This window comes from Leopardus geoffroyi, chromosome C2 (assembly GCF_018350155.1).
Source record: "Leopardus geoffroyi isolate Oge1 chromosome C2, O.geoffroyi_Oge1_pat1.0, whole genome shotgun sequence".
NCBI classification, from domain to species: domain Eukaryota; kingdom Metazoa; phylum Chordata; class Mammalia; order Carnivora; family Felidae; genus Leopardus; species Leopardus geoffroyi.
This window is the reverse complement of record NC_059333.1, coordinates 100,969,214-100,984,170: the sequence shown is the minus strand read 5'-3', so window position 1 is coordinate 100,984,170 and position 14,957 is coordinate 100,969,214. Positions and strand designations below refer to the sequence as shown.

General features: G+C 33.8%; 1 long non-coding RNA gene across 1 annotated transcript; it reads right to left on the bottom strand.

Annotated features, from left to right (window-relative positions):
* Positions 1–305: 305 nt before the first annotated feature.
* LOC123576158 lies at positions 306–14,084 on the bottom strand. The gene is made up of 2 exons (XR_006701195.1): positions 13,836–14,084; positions 306–566 (listed from the first exon to the last, which is right to left on the bottom strand). It is a non-coding gene; the product is annotated as an uncharacterized LOC123576158 (long non-coding RNA).
* Positions 14,085–14,957: the final 873 nt, after the last annotated feature.

Here is a 14,957-nt window from a genome sequence, read left to right as displayed (position 1 = left end):
TTGTCTTTTATTGAACAATGGAAAAGACTAATTTTGCGCCTTTAAAATAATTTATTGTATGAATAACATATTACATTTAACATAATCAATTTCATCATATTTAACAGTGGTCTTTCCCAGAGACAAACATTTTTACAGACCCTAATATTAAAAATGTTCTTTTTAATAATCTCAGGACATCAGGTTTGGAAAATATGAGTATTTCCATTTAATCTGCATGATGTATTGTATATTAGAAATAGGTTTTTTGTTTCTTTGTTGGTACCTATTTTGAATAACTTTAAAAAAGAACCCAAGACTAGCCAAAGCCACATCATTTTTTTTATTATTATATGACAGGAAAAATGCTTGTGCATTTACAATTACTGAGTACATTTAAATCATTATTCATTTATGGAATAACATTAATTTCTGAATAGTGTGGCACCACATATGAATGATTCAAAACAAAGCAGAGTCTCTTCAAGTCTTTTAGGTCCTCATATCAACCTCCTATTCGCTGTTGCCACCCACAGATACTTCTCAATCTGAAGAAAAGCCATTATCAGTCAGATAACTAGATGAGACTTGTAAAAAAAAAAACAAGACAATAAATTTAGTTAAAGAATTAAATCCTCAGAAGACAAAAAAAAAAAGGATATATAACTATTTTGAAGCTATTAGCTATGGAAATTCCAAAACACCTTTAAATTAATTTTAAAACAATAGTATTTTTCAGTTATTTTTCTCACTCAGAACAAATTCTATTTTTCATTTTTTAAATGGCTCCTTTATCTTAATGCAAACAAGCAACATATTGACAAAAAAGTTATTCTCAACATAAAAGGATATTTATTATCTATTAAATTAAAAAATGTTAAACATGCTCAATGTATTTTCTGGCTTAGAATGTAATCACTGTTTCATCCACTTGTGTAATGTACATTTATTAAACGAGAATTGAGTTATACAGTTAAATGTTGAACTATTTAGTTGATATAAAATTTAATATCTATTGACTATGTGTGATAGTCACCTGTAGTAATATTTATCTAGTTTTCTAATGATTATAAAAAATAATAGGTATTTAATATTATATATTAAAAGATAGTCCAATGCAACAGATTAGTTAAGAGTTTGCCTCCAGAATTCTGGAGACAAAGAATTATCTTCCTTATCCATATACAAGATACTGAAACATTCTGTACTTTGATTTATTCATCTGTCCAACTAGAATGGTAATAATGATACCTAACTCTAGGAATCCTGACAAAATTAAGTTTTAGTTAATACTAGTATTTTTCTTCTGTCACTGGACACGATGAAAATAGATAAGGTAAACATTTTCTACCAAGTATCAAAAGAGGAAAATGTAGGGCCATAGTGTCATTTTAATAAGTAGCTAGGACACAAATTAAGTGCATTTGAAACTAAAAATATTTCACATAAGGTTTTTAAATTATTCTGTCAAAATTAATACCTCAATTTAAAAATGAAATTAAAATATTTCCAACATTAATTTTAAGGTTTCAAGATCAAAGTGAGTGATTGTTTTTCAAACTGCATTTGTTTTTCTTTATTATATCTACCGATTTAAATATTCCCTCAAGAGTCATTGACAGAATTCACTGGCATCTGAATCTGCTTGGGAATTCTGGTTTGGGACTAAGATCATATTAAGCCATGTCATTGACCACCTGGTGTTCATGAACTCTGAGAGACATATGACTGTGAAAAACAAATAAACAAACAAAAATACAAGCCGGCCATGTATAGAATTATAGTTTTATGTAGGACTATGTAAAAACTGTTTTTACGTAGTCTGGGGGAGCCTATGTATTATAAAAAAGTATAAGTTTATTATATATGTGTACTAATTAGTACAGACAGTGGTCCATAATAAACATATATACATCTTTGGCTTTAGGCTTCATATGGGATGATGAAGAAACTGATTGGAGGCTGGAAGGGTAGTAATTTATATTATTTTGTGGTGAAACATTTTATAAAAAGTATCACTTGTGATAACTTGGAAGGCAGGTGACATTCTTGAATGAGCTTTGACCTATAGTTGAGGAAGCTGGGAAATAAGATGTAAAGAGTACTTCTAAGTTGCTATGGGTGTCATTTGACAAGGTATTACAAGAAAGAAATGAACTCAGAAAATAATTGCAAGAGAGAATAAAAGGAAAATAAGATAAAAGAAAATTAAAAGGATTCTAAAAATTACAGAAATATACAAAGTTGGAATATGGAAGATTCTTCACTCTATCCTGTAACAGATAAAACTGAGATATTTGAGCAAGGAAAGCCAATTTAATTCATGGAAAAGATGTTTGAGTCAATTAAGCTTGTGCTCAATAAAACTTTTTTATTGCACAAAATGGTTGAATTAAAAAGAGACTGGGGACACCTGGGTGACTCAGTCTGTTGTGCATCCCACCCTTAATTTCAGCTCAGGTCATGATACCAGGGTTGTGGGATCGAGCCCAGCATGGGGCTCCATGCTGGGCATGGAACCTTCTTAGGATTCTGTCTCTCTCTCCCTCTGCCCCTTTCCCTTGCTCTTTATCTCTCTATATATAATAATGATAATAATAATAATTAATAAAGAAATAAATAAAGGAAATAAAAGGAGAGACACTAAGGCAATGGCTCTTCATGTTGGCTCACAGTTGCTTCAGGATCCAAGAGATGACCGAGGTCAGCAGGCATATTACTCAAAGCACTAAAAGACATGACATCTCCTGAGTTCCATGACAGATAGTGGTGGTAGTAAGACCAAGGCCATATGGGACTATAGCCAACTCTATAGGTAGATAGGGCTGCCTCTGGGTCTGTAGCTCCAACCACCATTAGTGAGCTTGCCACTTGGGCATAGGTCTGCTTTCTTAAAACAGCCCTCCTCAGTCTTGAGCTCCATCAGGGCTTCATAACTTCCTACTTGGATCCCAAAGATCCCACAAGCCACCTTTATCTGTGGGTGGCTGCCAAATTATTGTTGCTATGGGACATATGAAAATGGGCCCTCCAATTTCACCATCTTGCTGATGTCCTGATTATATTGTTCAAAATCATTTTCCTCACCATTTTATTATTTATTTATTTATTTATTTATTGCTTAACATTTTTTATTTATTTTTGAGAGACAGAGTGCGAGCTGGGGAGAGGCAGAGAGAGGGAGATGCAGAATCTGAAGCAGGCTCCAAGCTCTGAGCTGTCAGCACAGAGCCCAGTGCGGGGCTTGAACCCACGAACCGTGAGATCATAACCTAAGCTGAAGTCGGACGCTCAACTGACTGAACTACCTAGGTGCCCCTTCTTCACCATTTTAAAGGAAGATTTTATCCACCCTTTACTATCAAGCTTGGACATGTAACTTGCTTTCGTTAAGAAAAGGTAAGCAGGGATGACCTATATTACTTCAATGCAGAAATGTTAAAGGCCAACACATAGCTTGCCAGAGTCTCCTTTCTTTTCTCAAGATTGAGAATGGTTTTGTTTTTTAATTGTTTAAAATGTTTATTTTTGAGAGAGAGAGAGAGACAGAGTGTGAGCAGGGGAGAGGGAGAGAGGGAGACAAAGAATCAAAGCAGGCTCCAGTTTCTGAGCTATCAGCACAGAGCCCCATGAGGGGCTCGGACTCAGGAACTGCAAGATCATGACCTGAGCAGAAGTCAGACGCTTAACTGACTGAACCACCCAGGTGCCCCAAGATTGACAGTGTTTAAGAGACAATTCCTATTTTAGCTTGGGTCCTGGAGTGAACATAAATGACAAAACTATTCTGTATTTTTTCATTAGTTTTAAAACAGCATAACTTAATCTTATTTAACTGACACTCAAAGAAAACAGCCTACATTGCTCACTTCTATGCAAGCCTAAATCCAAGTCTTACATAGGTTCATTCTTACGTAATGAGACAGATCCATATCACAATAGCCAAAGAGAAGAAACAAATGAAAATAACTTAAAGTAGACTTTTGCCCAATCCAGCCTTATTAAGGTTACATTCTTGAAAATGTGGCAAAATCTGTGAATTTGCACTTGATCAGCCAATACTACTCCTTGCAAAAAATATGGGTTTAGAAGACAGGGCAGAGAGGATAAATACCATAGAGGCCATACTTATTATTAATAATGTAAAATACAGACTTTCCATATAAATACCAGTAGAGTGTGTCCAAACAAACTCTATTTGAAATATTCTCTACACTTTGGATTGTTAAAATTACTTACATTCGTGCTTTAAAATTTCAATGCATTTTTTTTTTATTTGAGAGAGAGAGAGAAAGAGCATGAGTGGGGGAGGGGGCAGCGGAAGAGAGGGAGAGAGAGAGACAGAGAGAGAGAGAATCCTAAGCAGGCTCATTTCTCAGCGACACTGGGATCATGACCTGACCCAAAATCAAGAGTCAGATGCTCAATTAACTGAGCATGGCGCCCCTCAATGCAAATTTTTTAAATATTTAAAAAATTTTTTTTAATTTAATGTTTTTAATTACATCCAAATTAGTTAGCATATAGTGCAACAATGATTTCAGGAGTAGATTCCTTAATGCCCCTTACCCATTTAGCCCATCCCCCCTCCCACAAGTCCTCTAGTAACCCTGGAATTATTTGTTCTCTATATTTAAGAGTCTCTTATGTTTTGTCCCCCTCCCTGTTTTTATATTATTTTTGCTTCCCTTCCCTTATGTGCATCTGTGAAAGACATTTTCTCTCGATTACTAGATCAAAGTCAGTGAATGCTCTCAATAAAAATCCTTAGCACTAACTAGTAGCAGAGTTTTATTAAATGGTTTATAAATACACAGATGCTCATTATCAAGGCTTCATAGGGTCTCTTTTTTCTCTACTCTATATTTCATTTAGTAGAGATTACTTCTGCCTGCACACACTGCTACCATTATTCAAGATCTCCATATTTTTATACTCAGACTTAGCACTCTCTGAAATCTGAATGTTTGTTTTCCTTATTAGCTGCCACACAATCTTAAGTATATTTCCTCTATTCAACCCATACAGGTATAAGATATGGGCAGTAATTCATAAACATTTATCTTTACTGTTACACAGTCAAATCAAGAAATCCAGAACATGCAAAATTGTTCTTAATTTCCAGACTTGATTTGAAAGTTTAAGGCCATGTATAGTCTACAGATGGTAAAAGTTGGTCATGGGTCATATTCAAATGAATGATCTTAAGACCTTGGTTCTAACAGAAAAAAAATAATATTTATAAAGGACTGGTAATGGGTGTGGCTGAGCCTGCAAGTAAGAATCAATATTGTGTTTTCTTCTTCCTTCAACACTCACAGCAAGACATGGTTTTTCTGCCTCCCTTAAAGTTAATGCCACCTTTTCCTGGGTCTGGCAAATGGAATCTAACTAGAATTAAAGTGGGTAATGCCAGATAACCTGTAAAAAATGTCTTGTGCTGTGTTCAGTCTTTTTCCTCATCTGCATGTGGATTTTCATGACACTGAGGTGGGAAAGGCAAGACAGTAGAAAAACCCTGAGTCAGTGAGTCCTATGAGGTACAGAGCCACTTTCTCGAAGTCACTTACTCCATCTGCATCGAATTGAAGTAAAATTGAGAAATAAACTTTAACTGTTAAGTTACTGATAGCCATTGGAATTTTGGAATTGTTAAGAAATCAACCTTCTCTGATTAATAGAAAGCTAGAAACTGTTCTTAAAGCATTTTATCTTTTACCACAATTATCGCTCACAGTGATCAAACAAAGTAGAGGCTCCATTTGCAGGTAAGGAAACCAAAGTCAAAAGAAGTTAAGTTATCCAAAGTTGCAGAGATGATGAGTGGCAAAATTGGAACTTGAACTCAAGAAGCTTGCTTCCAGATCCAGCTTTCTTAAATATTACACATCTCTTTAGGCATTACCAAAAGACCACCTCTTGTAACTGGCAGGGGAATTTCTATTTAGAATCCCTTTGTCCCTTATTTTCCCCCTGATAGTCCCTCAATCCCTTTAACCACTCCATTTTCTTTGCTGTGTGCCATATCATTTACTACTTGGTCATAGTCATTCTGCTCTATCAGATTCCAATGTTGGATGAAGCTGAGACAAGACAGGAAGGACTGGAAATTCTTTAGATACAGAAAAACGGTCTCAATATTGCATTTCTTCTTTTGGTCAAGAATTTATAACACTTACTTGGCATAGTTTCCAAAATTTTTTTCTCTGTATCTCTCTGTATGGAAAGATGAAATTTACCATAATCCCTTACCCTTATTAAGGGAATGTATACAAGCATAATTAATCTATGTTAGATTTGAAATTTTTTTTCATTGCTATTTCGGACCAAAAGGCAGTCTGTTGCCCATGTCTGGCTGATTATTACTCTGAACTTCACCAATGATAATTGGTTCATTGGTGGACACTTGAAACCAGGTGGACCAAGCTGTATTTCTGAAACTTTTGCCAAACTATTATTTTTCAGAAAAGAAGCTGTAAAGGCAATAGAGGCATAAACCAGTATAAATCTTGCTGGTGATGATGCAGAGAGTTTCCTGAAAACAATGCTAATAAGAGAATGTAGAAATAAAGATTGGTGACCTTGAACCAGGATATCTCTGAAGCTGTCCATACCTCCTTATAATTCTAGCAGATTAACATCTACTTCATATTTGCTAGATATCCACTAATATCCATAGCTTGATAGTAAAGTATCAAAGGTCAATACCCTGAACGTGATAATGGGAGAATGCAATCTTAGGACTTGATGGGAGAACTTTTCTCTCTTTGTAGGAACTTCCAATTTTGTTTTTCTCTCCACCTTTCAAATGTTATTCAGGATTTATTCCCCAAAGTTCTCATGCAAAAATGCATACAAGAAGTATATTTCTAAAGTAATAACAACAATGATACTAGAGAACTATCAATCTTTTGAGTTTGAATCTTGTAGGAATGGGGAGATCTACCTACGTTAGACAGACAACACTTGAATTTAGATTGACAAGCTATACACACTTTCCTTGGGCTAGTGACAAAAAAAAATGACAAGCTTTTTGGTTTGCTTTCTTTGTTTTGCTTTTCGTTTTTCTTTTGACTTTGCTTTTCTTGCTTTTAACCCCAGGCTAAGTCTCACTCCCTCACCCTGTGTTCTAGGCTATAAACTAAAACCCAATTCATGCATTTTATCCCTTGCAAATCAAATATTTTCAAAAAAGTAAATGAAAATGGGGCACCATAGAAAGTTGAAAGGATTTTTCTCAAGTTTCTTTTGCTTCCAAAGTGATGACATATATATTATTTTAGACCAGGTGTTGGAATTTTTCACCTGGTTTGCAAACCCAAACTAATAAATATGTTAAACTGTTATTAATATTACAGACTTTACCTACAATGAGACCATTGCCCATGCCAAGTCATCAACAGGCCCCAACTCATCCCTGGTTTCTGCCTTTCCATGGAAACAGTCCTTGTCAATTTTCCTATCATTACAAGGACAAGTGTTTGAGATCACAGTAAGCTACAAATGCATCACAGTGTCATAAGGCCAGCACAGCTACTTTTGCCCACAGCCTGCTCTCTGTGCATAAGTAGGCACTGCAGGAACTCTGATACCGTAGAGAATGGAATTCTTCTGCTCCTCCATAGGCCAAGCCTATTCAGGATGCTATATTGTCTTCCCTATACTTCTCAGTGCTCTATGACTTAAAAGTTCCACCACTGCATGAAGACCTCTTTGGATCTGTGTGGTGGATCTGAGGAACGATAATGTGCCTTCTGGAAGTTGACTTGCATGTGCCAGTGTCTGCTCCTTCCTCAGGGACCTTCTGATCTTCTAGCTTATTCGCCACTTGGCCTCAATAATAAATAAAAAAAAATTTTTTATAGAAAAAAAAGGCATGATATGAGGGGAGGAAAGAGTAATAAGCACTTAGAGTTCTTACTTTACTATGGGCACTTACAGAAGGTAAAGGAAGGTAAAGGTTGGTTACATTTTGCTATTCTTTTAGTACATTTGATATCTGTTCTCAAGACAATTATAGAACATTTCTTGACCATAGAAAATCACAATTTTGTTATGAATATCTTTTAAACCAAGTTAAAAAATGAATTTCACAAGTCAAAATTTAAAAAACAGTTGCAACTGGAAATTTTCTATATCGGTAATGGTGTTTCTTCTAAAAGGAAGAGGGTGACAAAAAATTGTTAACACAATGTTGTACTAACAAAGTCAATTCTTATGTTTTTCATTAATAGCTATAATAAAGTAAGATTCGATAAGGGGATAATTGGGAGTAAGTGGGGATCAACAGGACCAATATTTATTTAACACTGCTTTCATTCCCTTCTTCAGTCTTTTGAAGTCAGCTTAAGATATTTCATAGAAAGGAAGTGTGTAGATATCTCATTTCCTTTCTACCAGCTCTTTCTTCCTATCTAATTACACCAGTTTGCTTACAGATTTGTATTATTGTAACTTTTCTGCAATGAGCAAAGTGAGTATTATTTAACTTCTGATTTTGATGCATTCATTTAGTAGCAAAATTATTAAAGTAATTCTCCATGAGTCTTATTGTATGATGCTAACTAGCTTTAAATAACTTTTTGAGAAATAATGTACTTTTTATGGTATAAATGGTATAATTGACTATTTCCATGATGATTATTAAGAGACACTCAGACTTATACAAAATATTTTGATTAGACAATCACTACCTAAATGAAAACAAATAAAAGAAATAAATTTGTGCAAATAACGTGCACTGAAATAAATTAAATTAATGTTTGATTTGATGAGCATATCATGGAGATTGCTCAACTCCGGAGGGGGGGGGGGGAAATTAAGAGAACTACAATATCCATAGAATAATGTTATTTGGAGAATGAATTGTTTTCTTCCTTTCCATTTTCATTAAAGCTGTGTTAAGAATCTGAATGTTAATTGAATGTTGATTCTTTTATGTTGCAATACTCTACTATTAAAATATGTCCCTCATCATTGTTCAGGATATTGACTGTTTTATCTTTAATTATCTTTACCATCTAGTTTTCATTACCACCAAAGATAGCAATTTAATAAGATTAAAGATTTAAAAATTTAAATAATAATTATTCTTTTAAAATTATCATATAAAACTAATACCAGTTTTATTTCAAATATCTTGATTTTCTGTTGAAATACATTATCCATATTTTATGCTTACATATAAGTATTCTGAAAATTTAATCAGAAAAAAATAATTATTTTCTGAGATACATTCTGACATGGGTTATGGCTTGCTTGTTTGTTTGTTTTTTATTAGTAGGGGAGTGCATTTATCTCTTTGTATAATATTTTGGCATAGCTTCCCCCTAAAACTGATGAAACTACGTGTCTTTAATTCTAAGTGTTTTCATAACTGGACATCTCTGAAATAAAAATATTTTTCACAATCAAAAATATGTTTCACATTTTATTATTATAACTAGTAGACTTTTTTTCTCAGTAAAGCAAAATACATTGTGTTATAGTCGAGAAAATCACTGTTCCAATAAAATAAGGTAGTATAACTATTCAAACTAAAGCATGAAATATTACTTGGAGATATCTCATCTTCCTTAGATTTAGCTACATAAACTGAATTTTGAAACTCAAATGATTTATTTATAACATAATTATTTTTGTTATTTAAGGTTTTTCTTCATATATATATATATATATATATATATAAAATCTGGAACTCTTGTCTGTTGGCTCACTATTTTTTAAAGCAATAGGTGACATTTTCCCCAATAAACTTCTTATTGGCTTGGTTTTTTTAAGGAATCCAGTATCTAGGAAAAGCAGAATTGTTTGTTAAAGGAGATTTAAATAGTGAACCCATTATGAATACATCAAACTTAATTTTCTGTTCTGAGCAATGTATATTATTACTCCATATTGTTTTTCTCTTTCTATATGTGTCATAAGTAAGACTATTTCATGCATACATGCACATAAAATAAATGTATTATAAATTTAAAAATTAAAGGCTCCTTGTGGATTCCCCATTCTTGCCAAATGCTGTAAAGCCTATCCTGAGAAGTTCTTTGAACGATGAATGTGAATCAGCTCTTAGTTGAGGTATATTTCCTCAAATTGATGACAATGATTGGTTCTGACCTAAAATGGTCCAACTATAGTGGAGTTCAGGACCTTTAACTTATTAATCATTGATAAATAACTGGCAAAAGAGAGAATTGCTTCCCACCGGAAATCAGTGTTAAAGGGAAGAGTCCAGAACATCTAGCACACTTCCCGTGACCAGGAAAGAAGAGCTTATTACTTTGGTGGAAAATATATACTTTCAAGAAAATATTTCCTCAATGGACATTTCAATTTTGCAAAGTGAGAGAAAAAAATCTGTGTTGAGACTGAAAAATGTACAAAACACTCATCTGTGCTGCAAAATAATAGACATGGTTTCTTGACTGTAGACAATGGCACCTATGTTTCTTTTTAGAAGTTCTTGTACTGTGAATATTGTGATATCTTTGAAAGATACAGCCTTTAATTCTTTTTTTTTAAGTTTATTTTGAGAGAGACAGTGCAGTCAGGGGAGGGGCAGAGAGGGAGGGAGAGAGAGAATCCCAAGCAGGTTCTGTGCTTATAGCATAGAGCCCAATGTGGGGCTCCATCTCACAAACTGCAAGATCATCCCTTGAGCCAAAATCAAGAGTTGAATGCCTAACTGATTGGGCCACCCAGGTGCCCAGCTTTTTATTTTTGATGTATGTGTGTATTGATGCCAATCTTCACCAATAACAGATGGACCATAAATTACAGAACCCATCCTTAATTGTAACTCTGAAGACTCAGTGCATATCCTTTCATTTTCTTGATTAATACTGATGTGGTATTCAAGTGCTAAGGTTTGGCCAAGAGAGAATTTTTGAGACATTTTCAGTACAAAATGTGTTCTTATTATAGCACTGGGGCAGGACCCAAGGACTGGGTGGAGGAGAGGGGGATAGGAAGCACTGCATTGGGGATGTGAAGAATGACTGATTATATGCTTTGGAATTGGGGGAGATCAAGACAAAGGAACTTTCCAAAAGGACTTTCATATGTTAAAGAAGACTCACAGGATTCTGGAGGCACTAACGGTTGTCAAGCTAGGGTTGTTTTCCTTTTAGCAAAGTATTAACATTAAGACATTCAAGAGTTCCTAGAGGAGTGTCATATTCTGCCTGTCTCAAGTATTTGTCAACGGGCTGCAGATTATAAAGAAATTTAATTTTATCCACATTTCCTTTTCCTGTGTTTCCCACATCACTACTATGATGTGGTGGAGCTTCTTGGCCTTATACAATAAAGGCTCACACAGAAACACACACAATTATAGATTTATATGATAAGTTGTTAGTATACATTTTTCTTAATTTCATAATCTTTGTGCAAAGGACTAACTACTATAAATTACTATAATTTTGTGTAATTATTTATATTTGTATTTGTTAAATTGAACAAAATCATCACTAATCTTCAAAATTTTAGCCTACAACTCATTAAATCAAATGGAAATATTAAATTTTACTAGTAGAACGTCTTAGATATTTAGCCTTTGTTTATTTCTGAAATTATGTCTATCTACCTATCTAATATACATTATTATGATATATAATATAATCTATATTGAATATATCTATGTACATAATGTTTATATGTATATAACTTAACACTAAATTTAAAAAGAGATTTTTTTATATGTATTTATTTCTTTTGAGAGAAAGAGAATGAACAGGGGAGGGACAGAGAGAGAGGGAGAGAGAATCCAACCCACAAACCATGAGATCATGACCTGAGCAGAAATCAAGAGTCAGATGCTCAACCAACTGAGCCACCCAGGCCCCCCAAAAAGAGATATTTTTTAAAGCTACAATACAATAAAATAATACCTATTTTCAAATGCTTTTTTGATAGAAAGGTTTTAGGTTTTAATACATACACTGTGATAAACATTACACTAAAACTTTTCCCCAGACTCTTAACTATAGAGAACAAACTGGGGGTTGCTGGAGGGGAGGTGGGTTAAGTGGGTGATAGGTATTAAGGAGGGCACTTATGATGAGCACTGGGTGTTGTATGTAAGTGATAAATCACTAAATTCTATTCCTGAAACTAATCGTTACACTGTATGTTAACCAACTAGAATTTAAATAAAAACTTTAAAAATAAAAAAAAATATATAATAAAACATTTCCTCAGATTTGTTGATATGTTTATTTAAAAATGTCTAGAATATATTCTTTATCCTTAGGCAATACATTCCTTAAGGGCACATCTGTCACAATTTAAATATCATTAGAATAATTTACATTAAATGAAGACACAGGCAGAAAAGAAATTAATGAAAATAGTTCACTCATACAACTAATGTTAAGTAGAAATCACAGAAAATATTGAAATACAAATTGTCATATTCATTCCAGTGTGTCATGACTTCTAATTTTCAATATGAATTTATCATTATCTAACATTCAAAGGCATTTATTCAATTTATATATTCTGAGTGCCAACTATGTGCCAGGTTCTATTCTAGGCACTGGTAATACTTCACTGAATAAAATAGATGCATTTCCTGTCTAAAATTTTAATTCTAGCAAAAGAAAATCAAGTAAGTATATAATGTAATGTTTGTTTGTGACAAGCAACTGTTGGAAGAAACAAAGCAGAACTCTAACATTGCACTATGTTAGTGAAGGTGGTTATTCCCTACTCTCTTGACTCCCCACGATCACGACGTTACTTCTTTATTCTTAAATTCTCTTACTTTGTCCCTGTTTTGTCACTTCCTCTCTGAGGGTCTTACATTCAATTTTCCCAAGAGACTAAGAGTTGATTGGGTCAGTAAGTTACTATGGAATATGGAATATCATTTATCTTTCTCATGTTGAACCTGTAGTTAGTTGGCTCTCTTTGCCTGGGATGTTGATTCCTTGTCTAACTCATTGTCCCCATGATAAGAGTGTCATATCAGACTAAACATATCAGACCTAGAAATAACCGATAATATAATTTGAAAAGATCTATGGAAAGAGAAACTACAGGATCCACGTAAGAGAGACATTTTTTCCCAGACTAACAGAAAAGTGAGCTCCACAGAAAATAACCAAGTGGTGTCTTGAATTCCCTTGAATATATCACTCTTTCATACTTAAAAGATCTGTAGAGATTATTTGCTTTGTTGGGAATGCCTTTCTTTTCTTCTCTAATCATTGCCTGGGATTCCACAGTGGATTCTTGTTATTCATAGTAGTTGTATTCTATGATGTCTTTGCAAACACTGAATTAGTGAATACTGAACAGTTGTTCTCAGAGGAAATGCAGGGTTAGTTTCCTGTGAGCCTTGGCTCATAACATTTTCATTAACTAATCAATACATAACCCTGTTTTATATGTGTTTCTGTTTAAAGATACCTTATTTAATATACTTACACAGGACTATAAATTATCCCTGGATGAAGCTTATCAATATACATATTTTCCCTAGAAGTACATCAAAGCCTTCTTGCACTTAGGTATATTAGAAGATGCTTCACTATTATGCTTAGGGGACATTTTAAAAAGTCAAATCACCAACAAAATGTAGAAATTGTGGCTCTAAATAGACCTTGAAAAGGAAACGTTTTCAGTATGAGAGTTACAACAAGAAGGTAGAATATTACTTTGTTTGACCTTGGCTGGAAACATGGGTGCTAAGCATCTTAATTTTTTGTCACTCTGCACATGTTCTTAGGTGACCACAAAATCATCATATTGATTTTGGGATTACAGATAAATTTTAGTGAGCAGGCAAATTTGCAAATATGGACTTAGCAAATAATGAGGATCAACTTCTTTTCATGGCTTCTACTCACTCTTCTCTGATTCTTTGCCTCTTTCTCTTCTTCTAGCATCTCGTAAAATTAGCCAGTTTTTACTACATGTGTCATAGTACTTCACTGACACCTGTTAGTATAACACTTAATTTACTGTAAGATTGATCTTCAAAGTCATCAGTTTGAAATCATAGATCATGGATAGATCATTTTGATATTCCCACTGTATTCACATAGTAGGTATTCATTTAAGATCTGTGAAAAAAGGGAGGGAAGAGAGAGACAGGGAGGAAGCTAGGATGGAAAATGAGCAGTTCATTCTTAATAAGCTGTTAACACACAACTCTGTCAATAAAACTTTTTATTTTACTGCTGTATCACAATGTGCCCTCCCAGAATTCATTTCAATTCTTTATTTCATTTTTCCATCTTTGAAATAAGAAAAATAATTCTTTTCACTTCTTTCTGAAATGTCTGAAGACATTCAAGAGGAAAATTAAATCATTTTGTGCTCATTGGAAGGTCTTATCTAAATTTGAGACCAGTGATATTGTTAGTGTTACTAATTATTTTTGCCAAAGGAACTTAAGAGACTATGTAAGTAAAATCTTCTGAAGTTGTTCATTTTGTTTGAAGTGGAATAAAATGTAATAAAAAATTTTCGTTTGTAAGCAGAAGGTCTTACAAAATGAGTCTTCTTGGATTGAGAAGGAAAAGAAAATACAACAAGCTTTGATAGAGAGCTTTGATACAGTATACAGGCAAGCTGTTCGGTTCGGTTTAGTTTGGTTCTCTGGATTGAATTGGACTGTGCCCTTTCGGGGCTCCTTGCTTGAGAAACATAACTTTGTACAAGTTTTAATATGCATGTACAGAGTACCAAACTACTTTTCTCTCTTCATCCTTGTTTCAGTAGGCTAGAACAAGATTAGTAAAAGCCCCTGCTGTTCAACTGTATCCTATTAAGATCACAAGAGGAGGAAATGAACCAAAAAGTGGTGACAAAAAAGTGATAGTCTATGGATTAATGGGTAAAAAAAGGTTTATCTCCATTCATTTAGGACTCACTTCTTATACTATTCTTAGATATTTCTTTAAATTTTATGTAAGGGATGCATGTCATGATTATAAAAAAGCACAGTCAAGTTTATTTTTCTTAAT